This window comes from Pelobates fuscus, chromosome 3, assembly GCF_036172605.1.
Source record: "Pelobates fuscus isolate aPelFus1 chromosome 3, aPelFus1.pri, whole genome shotgun sequence".
In the NCBI taxonomy this organism is placed as follows: domain Eukaryota; kingdom Metazoa; phylum Chordata; class Amphibia; order Anura; family Pelobatidae; genus Pelobates; species Pelobates fuscus.
The window spans coordinates 32,800,774-32,821,197 of NC_086319.1; positions in this window are offsets into that span (position 1 = coordinate 32,800,774).

Here is a 20,424-nt window from a genome sequence, read left to right on the forward strand (position 1 = left end):
AGTGAAAATGACACAATCTACAATCTTTTTCAAACCTAGTGACATAGTAAATTATTTGCTAGAACAGTCAATTTGTCATCATCAGTTAAACGCCAACTTGAAAAAAAAATAGCTCAGTTCAGTGTAGCCTTTAACTTTAGCGGGCATTGGGCAAGCTTCTAATGGGGTTTAAGTTTGGAGACTGCATTGGCTATTCCTAAATCCAAAGCCTACTATCTTGATAATTTCTTCCAAGTTAGTTCTGTGATATCCTGGAGATATGTTTTGGGTCATTATCTTGTCGGAGGATGAACCCTTGGCCAACTAGGCAGATAGGGCCAAGGCCAGTCTGGGAATAAAAAGCAACCCTGGAAAAAAATTCAATACCAGCCCAATAATAAGTTGTGCCAGCAAAGTGTGCAGATATAGAGACATGATAACTTAAACTGAAAACTAAAAACAAAAGCTCCAATGTGAAAGAAAGCACTCATAGGGCTTCAATATAAAATAACACATTTATTTAAATGCATTTTCATATAAATCATTGTTTCAGTCCAACTACTTTGAAATATAAACAAAAGTCTGGTAATGGTTCTGAAAGGGTGAATGTATGCTGTTGCACAATTGTAAAAAAAAATGTATCTTGTTTATATTGAAGTACTTTGAGTGTACTCTTCACTCTTTCTGAGGTCATCAAGTCTGATGATCTGAGCCAAAACAATGCTTTCACATAGGAAAGTGTTGGGAGGCTATTGCGCATGCACCGCAAAACATGGTGCTGTGCCAGTCAGCATCTCCTCATACAGATGAATCAATGAATCAATGCATCTGAATGGGAGCATTCAGTGCCTCCATGCAGAGTGTGGAGATGCTCCACATAGGTGCTACACATTGTACAGCACTGGACTAGGAAGCATCTCTAATGGCTGAGTGACGGCCACTAGAGGTGTTCCTAGGCAGCACCTTTACAGTGCTTAAACTGCAGGGACAGGCTACAGACAACATTAAGAAGAGAGGGAAGTATTCTAACAGTTTTTAAGCTCCACCTATTGAGTATTTTTATCGAGTATTTAAGGTGTAGGTGAAGAGGACACCACACAGGTGTATTGAGCTAGTTATCACTGAATGTTTTACTGTTCTTTTGTTTATAACCACTACATTAAACTGTAGTGGTGCAGGTGACTTAGTGTCCCTTTAATAAGACGTCTTTCTCTCACAGTCAATTAACTCTTCAGCATGGATTCCTGTGCTGAAGAACTGAGTTTCAGGGAAAGCAGGAGACACAGGCAAAGATGCATTCCCTGCCACCCCTGCTAAAAAAAATGCATCTTCGCCTGTGTTTCTCTTAATTTCCCTTTTGAATTTCTTGCCCCCTTTTCTACTCCTTATCCCCTTGTTTGATTGTCTTGCCCACTTTAGTGTATCATATATCCCAGTTTCCCCTTTGTGTGTCTTACATCCCTCTTGTGTGTCTCTTACAACACCCTTTGTGTATCTTTTACTTCATCCCAGCCCCTTCATGATTCTCTTTTCCCCTTCTCCAGCTCCTCTGTATAACTCTTCCCCCAGTCCTTGTTGTGTGTCTTTCTCTCTCAAGCCTCTTTCATGTGTTTCTAAGCCCCAACCCTCTTTCTCCCCATTTCCAGTCCTTCTATGTGTCTCTTTCCCCCAGGCCTATATGTGTGTGTCATTCTTCCCTTCCCCAGCCCCTTTATGTGTCTCTTGTTTGCCTTCCTCAGACCCCTTGTGTGTCTCTTGTTCCCCTTTCACTGTCCCTCTGTGGTTCTCTTTCTCTTCTCCAGTCCCTCTCTTTCTCACTCTTTTGATTGTCTCCCCCCACCCCTATGTGTGTCTCTTTCTTCACCCAGCCCCACTGTGTGTCTCTTACTCCTCCTTAGCACCTCTGTTTGTATTTTTCTCTCCCCAGCCACTCTTTGTGTCTCACCCTCCAGCCTCTTCTTGTGTTTTATTCCCTCCCAGACCCTCTATATTTCTCATTCCCCCAGCCCCTCAATGTCCCCCCCCCCCATCCCCCAGCACCTACAAGCACCTCCTGTACCTTCTTGAAGCGTGGTCGAGCTGCAGACCACTGTTGATGATCTTCTGTTCCTTTCTACGGACTGAGAGGAAGTAGTTCGGTGCTCTCTGTCATCACTTCCTATCAGACCAGACAGAGGAAAACAAGCTGCACTGCCATGGTCCATAGCTCAGCCACACTACTGTGACTGGCAGCAGTGCTTCCCCTTCTACTGATAGAATTCAACGAGCACCCCCCAGGCTGGTGCACCCTAGGCAGCTGCGCACATGCATGAAGGTATGCAAGCCCATGTTGAAATTTCTGAATTCCCCCGGTGGGCCAGCCGGGCCTGTATAGGGCACTGCAGGCTGCTGTACAATGTTGTGGTAGCCTTTTTAGAGCAGAATGCCAGTAACAAGTCAAGCACTCTGAATCTAGCAAACGAGCCCCAGATTATCACTCACTCAGAAAATACGCTATGTTTGACAGTTGTTATCAGACAATAAGGAGACATTATTTTGCCTTCTTGATACTATATGAAATCCCTGCATGGTTAAGCAAGTTTTAAAATTTTGATTCACTAGTCCACAAGACCTCTTTTCAGACTTCGGCTGTTCATTGGCCAGGAAAGCCTCTGTTTTGCATATTACAATCTTTCTTTCTGCCACTTTATTTATCAGACCTGCTCAAAGGTGTGTGTGTGTATATATATATATATATATATATATATATATATATATATATATATATCTATCAGGGTTATTTACTAAGGTAGAATTGTTTGGAAATCAAAGTTAATTGAAAGGGAATTTCAAATTTTCCAGACCAAAAGAGTGATATTCAAAGCAAGGCTTAATTCAGCAGCTTTGGCCTTAAATTTGCTTTGGATTCAATTTGAATTCCTGGCAATTCTCATTTTAGTAAATAACCTTGTATGTATTTATTATTTAAAGCCAAACTAGGAGTATTCAGTCAAAATAACTACCTATTATCACACTTTTCCAATGATTGCGTAGAGTGGCGGCTGAAGAGTGATCACAGTATACACTTTATAGTTGAGAAAATAGGGGGGGAGGGGTTGTTTTCTTTTCTTGCTATTAGGAGCCACCCAAAAATTAATAATTGGATAAAAAAAATTACAATTATAATAAACCAAAGCATTAATTTTGGGGCCCAAACAATCATTTCTATTATAATAGGAGGCATTTTATAGTTCTGTTTCAATGAAGATTCTAAAACGAAGAAGAAAAGGATTTCATTGTAACAAATTTAAGAAACTGAAAGAGAAGATCAGAAAGAATACAAGGTGACAGAAAAACATGATAGGAAAACTTCTAAAGAATATCGGGTTAATCTAAAGGCTGAGAATTTAAACCACTGTGACCACACTAATCCTTTAAGAATAAGGCTCTCGTTTCTTGCACTAATGTACTTTATTTTTATCTTTTTGTAGTTTTTTGATTTTTATATCAAAACGGAAATATTTTCCCATAAATGAAAGTAAGTAGCATTGAGGTCACGTGTTATTGATTTTTTTTTATAGTCATCAAAACTATAACTTAAAACTTAAATTGAAAATGCTGCAACTTTCTCATCAGGATTTTTCCCTGTAAGCCTGTGAAGTCTATAAAAGGGGTTAGAAGATTTATCATGCAATATCTTACCCCAGAGCAAGAAAAAAAAATACCATTCATCACCAGTGGCAATGTATTAATTCCTGGTGTTCTAGAGGCTAATTTACATCTTTATACTAGGTTATATAGCATCCAGTCCCTTTATAAATATCACATCTAGTACATTTTACTTTTCGAGAATTACAGCATTTCATATTTCTACATAGTAATTATTTGATGTTCTTTAAAGCTCAACTTAATTGGGATTCATATTTGTATAGACATATATATGTTTTAAAGCACTGGAGGTTATTCACTTACAGCAGTGCTGCTCAACCCTCTTCTCAACACACACCTAATAGTCCAGGATTTAGGGATTACCCAGGTGTGTCTAAGGCATGGGCCTTCAAACTCTGGCCCCCCAGATGTTGCTGAACTACAACTCCCATGATTCTTTGAATTACATTGACAGCCAGAGAATCATGGGAGTTGTAGTTCAGCAACATCTGGGGGGCCGGAGTTTGAGGACCCATGGTCTAAGGAGTTTAGAAAAAGAAAAAAAACACAAAGGTGTTTTTAGACACACCTGGGTAATCCCTAAATCCTGGATTGTTAGGTGTGCCTCGAGGAGAGGGTTAAGGAGCAATACATTACAGTGAATTTGTTGAACAAATCTCCATTTTGTCCAAGATGGATTTTATATTTTTATTTTAATCAATTTGGCATTATTGTTGCATGATGTTCTATAATGTCCCCACATTGCTATATAGTGAGCAGAGCCTATTTACTTTTGATAAAGGTAAATAAAAATAATTAAGAATAGAAGGGTCAGTATTAAGCATCAGGTTACTCACCTGACTTACATGTATATTTGCAGTCTTTTCCATAACCGGGTTCATTTTGCAAATTGTCACTGAGGTGGGGATTTGTTAACAAAAATGTACTGAGAATGGCTTGCATAAAAATACATACATCTCTAGCACATTTGATTTAATTAAAATACTCTGACAGTAAAAAAGTAAACACATTTCAAAGCTCGGTTTGTTGACCTGGTGGTTCGCTCATCTGTTCTTTTCATTATCTTTACCATCTCCATGGGCCTTCAGTAATAGCCTCCCCAGTCATTGGTTCCCATATGTGTCTGTGCTCCGTTCACATGGTGTATGCAAGACCTATTAAATAAATCTAAATTGATACTTGAGAATAGATATCACAAAAACAAAGCATATCAGAACTCTGAGAATGGACAAAAGCTTAGAAAAACACAGTAGCTTGCCCTTCGGTAAATCCCCACTCAGGTCTCAAAATAGTTTTAGCTCACTTGTGCTATTACAGAGAGAACATATTCTGAAGCATATCAGACTGAGCCCACCCGTAAGGAAAGTACAGAACTAAATGCCAGCAAGTTCCATCTGCACAAGAGTTACAGCAATCCCAGGCCATTGATTTGATTATGGACGTAACAGGACGTCCATGTTTTTTTTTTTTTATTTCATTTAAATTTGACAGCAAAAGTCAGCATGACACATTGCAGAAAAACTTTACAGGTAACAAGGGTACCATTTTTAAACTGTCAGCATTTTAGAAACAAGAGTGACAAGTAAGATTGCCAATTTTACCTTTAGGGCCGGCAACATAACACAGTTACGAAGTCAAAAAGGCCCATGCCCACAAGGGTCTTATACGATCAGGAAGATCTGGTTACTTTATAAAAGAAAAGAGAAACAGGAACTATACAAACAAAAGGGGAGAAAAGGCCCAGATTATCCCATCAGACGTAGTACAATAGTCATTCCATGGGAGCACTTCCTTATGATTATAATATGGAGTTTGTAACCATTGCAGTGATTTTGTCCATGAGCCTGGTGCCTTCAAGTCTATTTAATATGAGACAAGAAGGGGGCAGTTGCTATTAAACATTGGGCTGCCACTGTTCTACTGACTGTTATGGTACAGTTTCTGAAAGTTCCTAGGTAATCCATCTAAAGGCTTAGACAATGGGACAAACCAAGGACCTAATTTGAATGGTCTCTGAAATACCCTCTCCAATAGGTGTTCAACCTGGGACCAGAATTGTTGCAATTCAGGGCAGTTTCACCACAGGTGCCTCTGTGCCCACATTCCTTCCAGCAGAGATCATGTGGAAGTTTTCTCACGTGTAATATCGAGGGGGTGCTGTCAAGGTATGACATTTTTTTTCAGAGTCGGATTAGTTAATCACATTGATCTTTTAGAAGAAAATACATGCATAAATATAATGTTATCAATTATGCTGCTTTGCTCAAACACTAAAAGATCAACCTCATAGTGTTCATAAGAAATATATGCATGATGTCTTCTCTTAGTTCTGGTACCCAAGAGAAAGCAGACATGATCATCCATCACTCAGAGAGTAGATGACAAAATAGATAGGCTACCATTAACGGTAACCTCTAGGGTTAGATGGTATTTATTATATTAGTTGTAGTTCTAAATAGGACAGCCCCTAAGGTGTATAGAAACAAATAAGAACATAAATATTGTGACATAATAACAACGCTCTTACAAAAATTTATCTTACATATTTATTCACTAAACACCTAGAAATCTGAATTGCAAAATTATCAGTAAGATACAATTTGGAGTTTAGTGAATATCAAAGTAAAATGATAAATTATTAAATTATTATTAAGACATATTAAAGAATTCCTTGGGTACTATACAAATACATTTCTAACAACTTCAAAAGTCAACACTGACTGAGTCTCTTCCTCTGCTCAAATTACTGATTCCACTTTTTTACCTTTACATATGTATTGATAAATATTGTACTAGAGAAATCTCTGTTCGTTTTTAAGGAAAATTTTAATGTTTTTATAATTTTCTTGTTTTTATGAAAAACATATAATTTCTGAAAACATATAACTCACAGGATTGCATATACAGTGTTATATAAATGCATTACTAAACCAGGTACCGGATACAAAAAACGAGGAATATCAAACTAGCGACTTTCAAAAGTACACATTTTAAAGAGTTACTACAGGCACTATAACCATTTCAGTAATTTGAAGTGGTCATGGTGCCTGGAGTCTGGCGCTGCTGCCAGAGATGTAGATCCACCTAAAACAGCATGATTGGTGCATCATTAGCCAACTCGGAATTGGAGTTCCAGACTGGCTAATGCCAATTCTGTGCACATTTTGATGCACATAGTCTCATTCACTTGCTAAGATAGCTCAGCCAATCAATGAGCACTAGGATCTGCATTCAGATTCTGCTGCTCTTCTGCAGCTGGGTCTTGTAAATATACCTTCAAATAACAGCATTAGCCGGTGGAACCCCGGTAAGAAGACAAACTGTTACAATATGGTTTGTCCCATTACCGGGGTTTTGGCCAGTGTACTTCAACTATCATAACCATAGCAGCAGGCTGTAGTGGCTTTCATATTTGATGTAACCATCTAAGTTATTTTAAGGGGTCCAGTCACCCCCAAAACCACTCATACTATTTGAAAAGCATGACATTGTAGCTATACATTTTGCTAGTAGTTTTACTAGCAATTATATAAATTGGAAGAAAAAACTATTTAAAAATAGTTTTTTCTCCCATCTGTCAATCAAGTATTTGGCATAGATTATATGCCAAACCATAGATTAACAGGGGAGCAGAAGGGACCTCCCACGTGCAGTCTTATGCTTTCCACCCATAGCAACCACAGTGCATGCACAATTGTTGCTATGGTGACTCCCTAGCTAGCGCCTATAGTGAGTATAAGAATGTAGAGACTGTTTTCACCTAATTCAGATGCCAAGATGTTGGCAACAAAGCCAGCATGTCGGCATCATGTAGTAGTTTTGCCCTGCTTGGGGAAGCAACCCACACCAGGACAAATCAGTGAAGACAGTGGGATGAGGTGGGTGCTATAGAAGTCAGAAAACTTTATTTTTTTCCCCTCTGTCATCGGAGATGTATGATTCCATCCATAAAGATGTTTTACAGGTGGACAAACTTGGTATGTTTATTTGATCTGCTCTGTGTGTCATATTATTTTACTATTACTAAGGAATTTGTAAAAGAATTTCAGAAAGAAGATGAGAGTGAAAAAACAATAGCTATAACAATCTTTTCAAATGAATAATGTTATCTAAAGGCAATTTAAAGCAACACTTGCGGCACCAGAACCACTACAATTTAATGAACCATTAGCGTACTGTGAAACATAATTTATATTATATGTATATTTTTATTTTGCAGTGCACTAATAGTTACATTTTCACACAATTTGGTTCACCTTTCAATTGAGAAAAAGTAACCAAAAGAGGAAACCGGAGGAAAAGCAGTAAAACACAAAATATATTTATATATTTATATGTAAAATATTTTAAAATGTAAATATAGATATTGTTGTATTTCTCCACCTTTTTTCCCTGTATCGGTCACTTTTTACATTATCTGTTAATAAAAACAACATTTAGTGCCACAGATGGAACTTTGAACTATGAACCAAACAAACACACTTGTCCATTGTGCAAGTTGCTTGTTCGGTTATTCGTTCAAATAACTAAGTTAGGGAATGCATTAGGGAATGCATTTCGACCCGCCGTTCGGCCTTAATTCGGATCAACTGCAATTGGGCTGAAAATTAGTGCACAAGTCCACTCTGCATGGAGACGCCAAATGCTGCCCTTAGAAATGCACTCAGTCAATGTATATCTATCAGCAGATGATACATGTCTATGCATGTTTGCAAGTCACATAACAAAATTAAGCATAGCTTTTTTATGATATGTATAAATTATTGTTTTGAAAGGGCTTCTTACCAGTATGACCCCTTCAATAGTTACATGCAAAACATTATGTTTCTAAACTTTGTGGCAGAGGTTACTATTAGCCTTATACTTTTAAAAAGCCCAGGGTCATTTCCTAGCTCCCTACTATAAATGCATATCTATTAAAGCTCATTCTTTAAAAAACTATAAGTTTAAAAGTAAGCCCAATAGCAAATGTTTTGATTTTCCTCAGGTGGAAATTTCACTTTTCTGTGTAACTTTGATTGAATAATTAGAAAACCACAGGCTAAACCTGCGCTATTTTAAATGCTCTGCAAATAACTCTGCAAATGATAATATATTCAATATAGTAAATCCACATCATCTAGCTGATGTCACCATATTTCTCGGATTTGCAGTCACTCTTTTTATGAGCTATTTTCAGTTACAGTGTTTTACTTTTGCCTTGGGTTATTAGCTTATTTTATTTATTTTTTTGCTGTTAAAAATGAGTCTGCGTAATTCTATATAGGTAATAAACTTGTCAAACATTAAGAAGTCCTCAGATCACAAGCCAGCTCACCAATCACCATAAAGTGCCGCAGCATACCTTCAATGTATATTTAAATTGTAATTTTCCATCCTCCATTCAAAAATAGAATGTGATTTATTGATAATGCATTCCGTTGCTGTACAAAAGACAGGCTGACAAGCAGACAGGCAGACAGGTACAGACAGACAGAAGTTACATGCCTAATTACTGTCCTATCTTTTTTGTGCTTCCCAAGCTTACGGTCCATATTTCTTAGATGACTAACATTCTCTACTCCAAGTTTCTCCTTGACCCTATTCCATCTGGTTTCTGCTCTCAACATTCTACTGAAATGCCTGTAAGCAAAGTGACCAAAGATTTAGTTGCTGTTCAATGCAAAGGTCACCAATGCTTATTGCCACTTTTGACACTGTTGACCACCTGCTTCTTTTACACATATCACGTAAGCTTGGCCTCCGTGTCACTGTTTTTCCTGGTTCTCATATTACCTCTCATAGTATCCTCTCAATGTCTTATTTCCCGACACCTCTTCCTCCCTCTAACCTCTTTCAGATTCCGTTCTCAATCCTGTTTTAACCTCACTTTAAAGAAATTTTCAAAGTAATGCCTTTGAATTTTTATTCCAGGGCCACCTACACACTGAAACTAATGATTTACCATTATTTATCTCGTCTTTTATTATCTCTCTCTAATTATTGCAGGTCTGGTGCCATGAATCTGGTGTCTTCAGAGCTACAGAAGCAAGATGCCTATGTCATCATCATTCATTGGCTGAGAGCACCAGCTGATTGCTCTTAGTCATTGAATGCAGCTCTGTATACTCTATAATAGAAATATGCCCATAATTGATAGTCGCTTGATGGTTCTTTTCCAATTTTCGATTATTTTTTTTTAATTCTTTATTTTACTAGTCTCTCATAGGGTAACAATTTTTGTTCATGAAGCATATATTTTGATGAAGTATCATTTAAACAGAACTTTGAGGCATTAGAGTATACATTATAAGAAGATTGCGACTGTATATGTGTTGCCTGCTAGAGTGTCAGTGAGTAGAGGTATTTTTATTTTTGTAGTGGAAGCCTGACGGGGTGACGTGTGAGAGGGGTTGCCACCGGGTTGCACATCCTGTAAGCGGTATTGGTGGTAGGTATACCCTTGGCCTGGGTGCATATCCCTTCCCTCTGTGGATGATTGCATGGTCTGTGCGTCCGTGTGAGTTAAGAAAGGGGGTGGTGGGGAAGGATTTGTAAATTTCGTAATCTGTGAGTAGGTATCTGGATGGTATGAAATGTGAGGTTTGCCATGCGTGTGCATGTGGGTTGATTGGGTCCTATGTGAGTATCCCAGTGTAAGTGGGTTTGTAGGGGTGTCCTCTCCGGCTAGGAGTATGTGCTGTGGGTGGTGACAAGAGTGGCATACAGCGATATTAGAATTAAGAGAAAAGTATAACAATAAAGCATATCAACGAGGTTTCATCTATCATGTTGGAGCATTAGTCCAGCTTAAAGTCCTAGGGTCAGCATGTCTGGTGTAGTTAGCCCACTTGGCAAGTCCCTGGAGAAGTGGAGGGTCTCAGGTAAGGTCTCCAGTGGATGAGGAGGGTCTCGCTGCCCTTGATATAAGTCCTTGATTACGGCCAAGTCCACCTGTGCCAGAGGTCTGCTCTCCAGTGCGTTGCTCAGCGGGATTTTCAGCGTTTGTAGGTGGCCCTCTAGTTCCTGATACGTTTCTGCTCGAAGAGTGGTGTCTTGGGCCATTATTACCATGCGGGAAGGACCCCATCTGTAGGGCACCTCGTTTGCATGGAGGTGCTGGAGTAGTGGTCGTAAGGATTGGCGCCACAAGAGTGTATTCCGCGAGAGGTCCGGGAAGAGGAGCAGCGAGGCCCCTTCAAAGGCAATGGGCGCCTTCCCCCTCATTGCGGCCTGTAGTATGGCTTTGTCCTGCAGGGAGCTGAAACAGAGGATGAGGTCCAGGACTGCGGTCGCCGGTGCACTGGTTGGTTTCAGGAGGCGGAACATGCCGTCCATCCTCATGTTTTTGGCCTGCTTCGGGGGTAGGTGAGCCGTAAGGAAACGCCTAATAAAGTGTGGTAAGTCTGGCAGGCCCACCATCTCTGGCACCCCCCTGAGTGTCAGGTTGTACCTGCGTCTTTGGTCCTCGAGGATGTCCAGCTTGCGGTCAATCTGCAGCCGGTGCTTGTCCAGTGCAGCAAGCCCCCTCTCCATAACAGTAATCCGTCTCTCATGCGTGTTTTGTACGGTCTCTACGTTCGTACGGTCCACGGCCTGTCTGAGGGGGGCCAAGTCCCCCGCTAGATTTGTGCGGAGTTCCGCTAGCATCTCCTTTAGCTGCGTTGCCGTGACCGGTTCCCTGCCTGTGGCAGCCTCCGGGAAAGTGTTGCCTTGTTTCACCACCTGAGCTGGTCTGTCCGTTGCGGCTATGGCCATGTCTTCCGTGGAGTATGAGGTGTCGTCGTCCTCCAGCTCCATTTTGCCCCATGCGGCTCTCTGCGAGCTCCGGATCAGATCCCCGATATCCCGGCTCTGTGGGCTCCTGTCTGGCTTGGATTTTTTATTTTTGCGGCCCATACTTGATTGTGTGGTCCGGGAGTTGTAGTCCGGGTGTTTTGCAGGTCTCTTTGCCAGTATTTTTGACCGTTATTGGTAAGTTTGAGCAGAGCACAGCGAGCATACGACCGTCCAGGTTCACCACTAGCTCCAATTTTTGATTTTAAATCATTCTGGTTCTTGTTTACACATTGCCCTCTTTCAAGTTCAACATACAACTGGTATATATGTCTCCACTATGCCAAGGTCATTCTGATGTATAAATAAGCCCCCTCCAGTTGTCTCCTCCATGGCTACGGTTTCTCTTCATATTAAATTATTTATGCTTATTTTAACAAAACTATTTTTGCCCAACTATGGCCACACTATCTCAGAAGATTTTTTTTTTTTTTTTAGCAACATCAGCTATATTGTAGGACATCAATGGCATGGTAAGGCATGTAACCCTATTTGTCTTTCTTTCTCTTTATGGTATTCCTTATTTTTATTCTCTTTTCTCTTTGTGTTTTCTGGTATTTTCTAATACTTCCTAAAGTTTAGAAGGATTAGTGTGTCAATACCATTTAACTCCCATGTATGTTCTTTCATATTATCTGTTAAATACTATATAATAGTTCCCTGGTTGTTATTATTATTCATATGTATAAAGCGCCAACAGGTTCTGTACAATGGGTGGACTAACAGACACGTATTTGTAACCAGATGAGTTGAACGCACTGGAACAGAGGGATTGGGGGCCCTGCTCAAAGAGCTTACATGCTAGAGGGAGTGTGGTATAGTGACACAAAAGATTAGGGTAGGGTAGAAAAATACATTGCTAAGATAGTATTCACTGAGGGCATAGTGTTGTTTTGATGACAGTTGCAGGAGAGGAATCAGGGTGCGGGTAGAGAAAGCTGTTCACAGTTTAATTGATATGCTTTCCTAAAGAAGTATGTTTTCAAATACTTTTTTGAAAGAGTGGAGACCTGGTGAAAGTCTAAAAGAGAGGGGAAGGGCGTTCCACAGGATCGGTGCAGCCCTAGAGAAGTCTTTAAGATTAGCATCAGAGGTCTGAGTATGAACAGTGGTTAGACGTAGGTCTCCGTCAGAGCGTAGGGGCTTAAAAGTGACATATTTGTGTATCAGTGAGGATAAATAGGTCGGAGCAGCATTGTGTAGGGATTTCTAAGCCAGTATCAGGATCTTAAATTGAGACCTATATCTTCCGGGATGCCAATGTAGGGACTGACAGAGGGAGGAGGCGTGGGAGGTGCGAGCGGACAGGAAGATGAGCCTCGCCGCAGCATTTATTATAGACTGTAACGGGGAAAGTTGGGAGCACATAAGACCACTGAGAAGTGGATGCCAGTAGTCAAGGCATGAGAGGAAAGTGGCATGGACTTGCACCTTAGCCATATCAGGTGTTAAATAGGGTCGGATGCGCGCTATGCTTTTGAGATGGAAGCGGCAGGATTTGGCGATTGATTGGACATGCGGGGTGAAGGAGAGGTCGGAGTCAAAGAGAACACCTAGGCAGTGAGCCTGCGAGGTAGAGTGGATGGTAGTGCCATAGACTTGGAGAGAAACAGACAAGGGAGTAACAACACTTGAGGGAGTGAAGACCAGAAGTTCTGTTTTCAACAGGTTAAGTTTAAGGAAATGAGCAGAAGTCAAGAGGGGTTTTGAGAAATCAGAGGAGAATAGATACATTTGTGTGTATACTGGAAGACGAAGGAGCTGATGAGTTTACCAAGGGAGGCAGTGTAGAAAACAGAGCCCCCCCCCCCCCCATGTTGGGAATGGTAGGAAGAGTACCAGGAGAGAGCGGTATCTCGTTGATTGAAATCAGCCTTTGTAAATAGAACTCATTTGGTGGAACTATCTAAAAAGACATAATGTTTATACCAATGAAAAACAATATCAACTATATAAAGAACAGAAATGTTGGGCTTATATCAATGTGACATAATCTACCAGATGCAATAATTAGCAAGACGTAACTAGAGAAAAGGGAGTATTTTAGCTTGGCAGGTGTTAGAGAGAAGAAAGAATGATTCAGAATACTTAAAAACATTTTTTTTTCCGAAAACTATACAAAATTGAGCATGCAAAAAAAAAAAATATGAAAGCTATGAAATGATGGTTTGAGTGTATTCTAAAATGTAAGATATTCACCAAGTACTTTGGTATCCAAATAAAGTACAATTCTAAGATATACAAATTTTCCAAATGACTTCTGGGTCATATATTAATAAATATTCACAGTCCCATATGGTAGCATGCCTTGAATTTTGTAACAGATTCAATTCAAAACCTCAACATACTACTAAGACATTGTCAGACAATTGATGTTCATATTAATGAAGACTGGACACACACAGATTTAAAGGAAAACTCCAGTGCCAGGAAAACAATCCGTTTTCCTGGCACTGCAGGTTCCCTCTCCCTCCCACCCCCCAATCCCCAGTTGCTGAAGGGGTGAAAACCCCTTCAGTCACTTACCTGAGGCAGTGACGATGTCCCTCGTCGCTGTTTCCTCCTCCGCGCCGCTCCGCCTACTTACTCTGTCGGCCAGTGGGCGAGACTGATCCCGCCCCCGGCCGGGGAGACCCAATGCGCATGCGCGGCAATGCCGCGCATGTGCATTAGCGCTCCCCATAGGAAAGCATTGAAAAAGATTTTCAATGCTTTCCTATGGGGAATTGAGCGACGCTGGAGGTCCTCACACAGCATGAGGAAAATCTTTGCTATAAATCAGGAAGTTCCCTCTAGTGGCTGTCTAGTAGACAGCCACTCGAGGTGGAGTTAACCCTGCAAGGTAATTATGGCAGTTTATAAAAAACTGCAATAATTACACTTGCAGGGTTAAGAGTAGTGGGAGTTGGCACCTCGACCACTCCAATGGGCAGAAGTTGTCTGGGTGCCTGGAGTGTCCCTTTAAGCAACACGTCTAGAAGTAAAAATAACACTGACAAACACATGCACCCTTATTAGTCCAAAGGGAGCATATTGAATAACTTCGTAGTTAATAAATTAAGGTCCTAACAAAACACTGTCCTCTAAATTGTGAATCCTAATATTCTTATTTAGTAAAATTATACATTATCAATTCTGAAATAAATTCATGCATACGTATCTTCTCTATTGTTTTTTTTGCCTAGTATAATCTGTCTTAAAGTCACATGTACTGGAACATTAAAGGGACATTACACAGAATTACTGTCAGAGCAGCCGATGTGGCTGCACCAGAGCCTGCATGCTCAGGGGGCCCATCGGATGGCCCATTCACTTATGGCAAACCAATGGCAATAGTGTTTTAAGGGGCCCAGTCAGTGATGTCAGTTAACAGAGAAACCATGCCCTGTGATATCAGATGCTGGGAGGAAGTGAGAGCAGATCACTTCCTCCCAGCTAACACTAAGCCACGTGGAAGGATGACAGAGAGGAGGGGGTGCACAGTGGGAAAAACTCTAGCTCCCTACAGCCTCAGCCAGCCAACTGGACTCCAGGGAAGCTACCCTCCTGCATACAAAATATAGAAAACAGGAGGGTCGCTAAAAAAATTATATTTTGCATTGCATGTCTCTATGTGTGTCTATATATTTATCTGTTTGTCTGTGTATCTGTGTGTCAGTATATCTAGCAGGGTATATATGTGTGTATCTGTGTGTCTGTACGTGTATCTGTGTGTGTGTGTGTGTGTGTATGTGTTTCTGTATCTATCTGTGTCTGTGTGTCTGTTTGTCTGTATGTGTATTGGTGTGTATGTATGTGTGTCAGTATCTATCCGTGTGTATGTGTATTTATCTATTTGTCTGTATGTGTGTCTTTATGTGTTTCTGTATATCTACATGTGTGTCTGTGAACATGTTTGTCTGTCTATGTATCTTGTGTGTGTCTGTCTGTTTATCTGTGTGTCAGTGTATCTATGTGTATTTGTGTGTGTGTGTGTGTGTTTGTATTTGTGTGTCAGTGTATCTATATATTTGTGTCTCTCTCTATGTTTATCTGTGTGTCTGTGTATCTGTATAAGTATCAGTGTTTCAATGTGTGCCCCTGTGTATCTGTGTGTGTAGGTATCTGTATGTGTGTCAGTATTTGTATGAGTGTCATTGTGTGTATCTGTGTGTCTGTGTGTCATTGTGTGTCTGCGAATCTGCATGTGCTTCAGCATGTTCCTTTGTATGTGCATGTGTGTTAGCATGTGTGCATGTATTTGTATATGTGTTAATATGTATATCTGTGTATTTGTAAGTTAGTGTGTGTCTGTGTCATTATACAGTTTAAAACTGTGTGTGCTGTGAGACCATAGCAAAATTCTGTTTAAACTAGTGACTCAAAGGGCAATTGCTATTCTGCCTCGCTTGCCAGAACTCCCCTAGTTCCAGCCAACACTTAAGTAACCTAAAATACTCCGCCTTTACTCTATAGTTAATTTGCAATAAGGAATAGAGTAGAGTGACGATTCACACAAGTCAGTGCTCTTTCTGTCTGTTACTATATGCTACCATGTCTGTTCAGTGAGCTACAAAAACATTTTTTCATGTAACCCTTCAGTTGCTGATAGGGTTCAGTGTTTGTGCGTAAGAATTATAGGAAGAGAAAATACTAGGTGATAAAAGATGTTAATACAATATCTGCACCATCTACAGTGTGAATTTAACATGGTGGTGATAATTTCAGAAATTCTATTTTATAATTAGTGCCAAAGACTTTAGTTCAGACTCATCTATATATAAGCATTGAAATTAACTGTAATAATCATATTAGCATGTTAATGAAAGAGCAAGTGTCGAGAAGAGTTGTATAAAAACTGGGATTTATTTAAAGTATTAAAGAATTTTCTACCTAATTCAACATGATGCACTTGGATAAGCCATGTATTATAGCTGGTAACTAGAACCTTCAATTTAACCTCTTTATGGGGGATCAAATTGAAAATAACGTAAACATGAGCTGGCTCTCATTTGTTTTGCTGCATGATCCTAACAATTTTAATAAACAGTATATGCATTTTACAGCACTGCTCTTACACAAAATTCCTCTCCTTAACCTCTACACTACAAAGGTATAGGGAGTCCAGATTGGTCATTGGGTTCCAGGTGGTACATTAATGGGGGAAAAGGAATGTTAGGCACCTTATTGGAGTATTGCATCCTACCCAAAGCCGTCATAGACATCCATTATAGTCTCTGGTAATTTTATTCTTTCTTGGCACTAATAAGTACCGTTTGCTGCCACCTGATACAGAGAAATGATATGGTCTACTAGACCAGATCAACACTCCTTAGGTATCTGTGCATGGGATATGCCAATATCAATAACAATTTCTTATAGTCAGGGAAGAAAACACAAGTTTGTTTAAGACCAATTTATAGATCAAAACTGACGGGAATTGGGACTACCAGAGTTAATCTGATATACCAGGGCAGAGCAGCTTGCCCATTTGGTGAAATTGAATACCCTGCAGTCTTTCATTCGTTAGCTTGAAATTGAAGATTTGTACTACACACCGAATATGATTTCGACTCTACTGTGTGTAAAATGGAAAAACAGGGGAATTGAGAAACTATTCTCTTGCACAGAGGATTCATATAGCCTTTGGTCTTTTGACGAACTACAAAAGGGAGAGGAACATGGATATGACCCGTTAGCCACAACATATTTTTGATTGAGTTACAATTTCTTTTTAATGATACTTTACCATAGAATGTTCGTTAAAAAAATAATGTATGGAGGGAAGGGCCGACAGTTGACTGGAATGGATGCAAAGAGGAAAAAATAGATTTGGGGAACAACAGGAACATAAATTTCTCAGCAGGGGTGCTGCCGTAGAGACCAAAATGTATACAAAATACAGATTAAGGAACAGCACACACACAAAAATACAGGTTTAAATTTTAGAAGGCTACCTAAAATTACCTATCTAAGCAAACAAATATGGAGATATAGACCCAAGCACCTACCCCTAACCCTACCCCTAACCCTACACCAACCCTTACCCCTAACCCTACATGGTTGGTGTCTTGGATCACACGTCAATGTGCAGAAAGTTTTTAATCTGCACAAATTAATTTTCTTCTTAAAAATAATTCTGTGCCAATTTCCTCTTGATTGCTTGGCCCTGCCTTGGAAAAGCAACTCCAACCTAGTACAGGCATAACTGACCAGTTTTTTTTTCCATGTGTGCCAAACAAGTGTTTTCATTTATAGTCAAAAGCTCTAAAAGCAATTTATACTAAACGAATTATGATTTGTCCACCATATGGCCAAATCTGAAAAAAAAAACTGACAATGGATGGAACCATATTGTTTGCTTCAAAGTTCTATCCATGGCGCCAAAAAGAAAGATGATCGATGGAAAGAAATCTCGATGGTCAGGGGTAAATCATGATATTACTTGCAGATCAAATTAGAAATGATAAACAGAGAGAAAATTTGAGGAGGATTAAAAAAAAAAATCTACATTATATATTTAATAAATATATAAATATTTAAATACAGAATTTTACTGCTCCTTCTCATTTTTCTTTTATTGGTTACTTCTTCTTACTTGATCCGGGAACCAAATGGTGCAAAAATGTGCTTATCAGGGTACCACAAAATGTATACATAATATTTATATTTTGAAGTACCCCGATTGTTCTGTTTTCACTCCATTTTGATTTGTATAAATCGAGTTTCTCAAAAACAATTGCATGGACAACATTTGTCCAAACTGAAATGTCACACAGATGAAGATGTATATATATTTTTTTTTTACTATACATGATTTTTATATTTTTTTCTAGACAAATTAATTCGGACAAACCATATATTTTCGCCATGCACTAATTTTAAATTTAAAACTTACATCAGATCTAGATTGTATATAGAGTATCTTCAACAGATAGGTCAATGTAAATGCCCTCGCCACTGAAAACCCTCTTGAGCTTAATTATACTGCATTTGCAGAAGGAATTTATTATCACCTGTGTCTATACTATCACATATTTATTATAAGTGTGACTTCCATTGTTAGGTAGAATAAGTGCCATATAATTAAACACATCATTCTGAAATTATGCCAGCTAAATCAGCTGTTTTTTTCTTCATATCCACACTCTTCCAAATTAAATATTCAGTCAATTATTCAGTTGCTCAACCAAAGTCTTAGATGCCTCTCAAGTCACAAAGTAATCAACAGTAACTAAATCTAGGTATCAGCACCTAATGATTTGTTTGGAGTTACACTTGGTAAGTTTCACATTCTCAGAAATTCCTTTTTTCTTCCTCCTACACTGACAGAATAGAGATGATTTATGGCAATAAGAACAGGTGTATTCGTATCAAGTGAATTAATACAATTGAGCTGGAGTAACCCTTTAGGTTCTATCAATGAGATGTCAGCCTCAAAGTTTTCAGGAAAAAAAATAGATATAACATTCCTGTGAGTTTGACTTTAAAAATTGTTGACAATTTTACACATTTTGAATGTTCAATGCCACAGAGAAAGATTAGCAAAATATTCTTATGCAAACATACAATACAGTTTGTCCTGCCCCTCTTCCTCCAATGTGTGTGTGTGTAGGGTAAGAAGGGAGTTAAACAAGACAAGTGGCTTCTAACCTTTCCTCCACAAATTGATGGGCCAGAGGTTACCTAGCCCTCTGTCTTTTCATTTGTCTATCTGGACCAGGCAATTACTATCTTCCAACCCAATAATGTGTAAATAGGACCAAAGGATGCATAGCCCTCTCGTCCTTAATATGCTTTTAACAATGAACAGTCTCCAGGCTCTTAAGTCTTGAAAAGGACTAAAAGGTGGCCAACCCTTTGGTCCGGTAAAAGTTAAAAGACAACAGCCCAATCCTGCCTCCCCAGTTCATCTGCTAGCATATCGCTATCAGCGAGGGCTAAATCATTAGAGAGACTAATAAGAATGATTTGATGCTAAGAGAGCTCTAGAACTAAAACTAACCCTAACCTAACAAAAGCATGACCTGTATCCCTAGTCATAAAACTAACCCTTCTTTTGACATACTAACTTTAGTTCTAAAATAATAATGTAATATAAAAGATATATAATTGAGAAGCATGAATGGGACAATAATGCCATCTTCAGGTTTTGGAAGCATTCATAAAGCAGTCAACTTTTGGTCTTCATGGAATTATTTTCCATAATACATTTACATATATATTAATAGCAGAATGCTAAAGCATTATTTAGATCATTGGAATGCACCTTGATATATACTTTATATAACCTAAATACAGGCCATTAAGACCCAGTGTGATTCACTTTCTTTGGGAACATTTCAAATAAACTGCTATGTCCAATAATTTGATTAGAAAATATTTGCGTTGAATGCTACTTTGAGTTGCTTATTAATTTTTCATTTCATTTTATTATGTGTAGTTAGAGAACTGTTCCTTCAAGATGTGAATAATTATATTGGATTTTTTTTTAGAAAATGTCACATAATATTACAAAGAATAAGAATATTGATTTGTTTTTGTATCTTGCTTGTATTTGAGATTATTACAACTTCCTGCACTTTTAATTATGAATATATAAAAAATAAAAAAAGATTTATTCTGTAATGTAACAAACTTTCAGTAATATTCATTGTATTGGCTTGATCACCATAAATCCAAAAGCTTTTTACAAATATTATGAATATTGCTTCACTTTTAACACCTAGTAGTCCAAAGAAGTAGTACATTTTTTAAAAAAATTGGAAAAAGACAGAAAAAAACCTCTCTAAATAACTAACTAAACTATAAATTGAATTTTCCACTCATTTTACAAAGAGTCATAACCACGCTAATTAAACCACAGAGTATCACAAAACTTCTATTTAGGGATGTGCATGGGCAAAATATTCAATTTGGTTCGGAAATTCTGGTAAGTTAAAAAATGTGTCTGCCTCGGCAATTCGGACCAATGGCATTCGGTCAGAACTGCCGAATAGCATT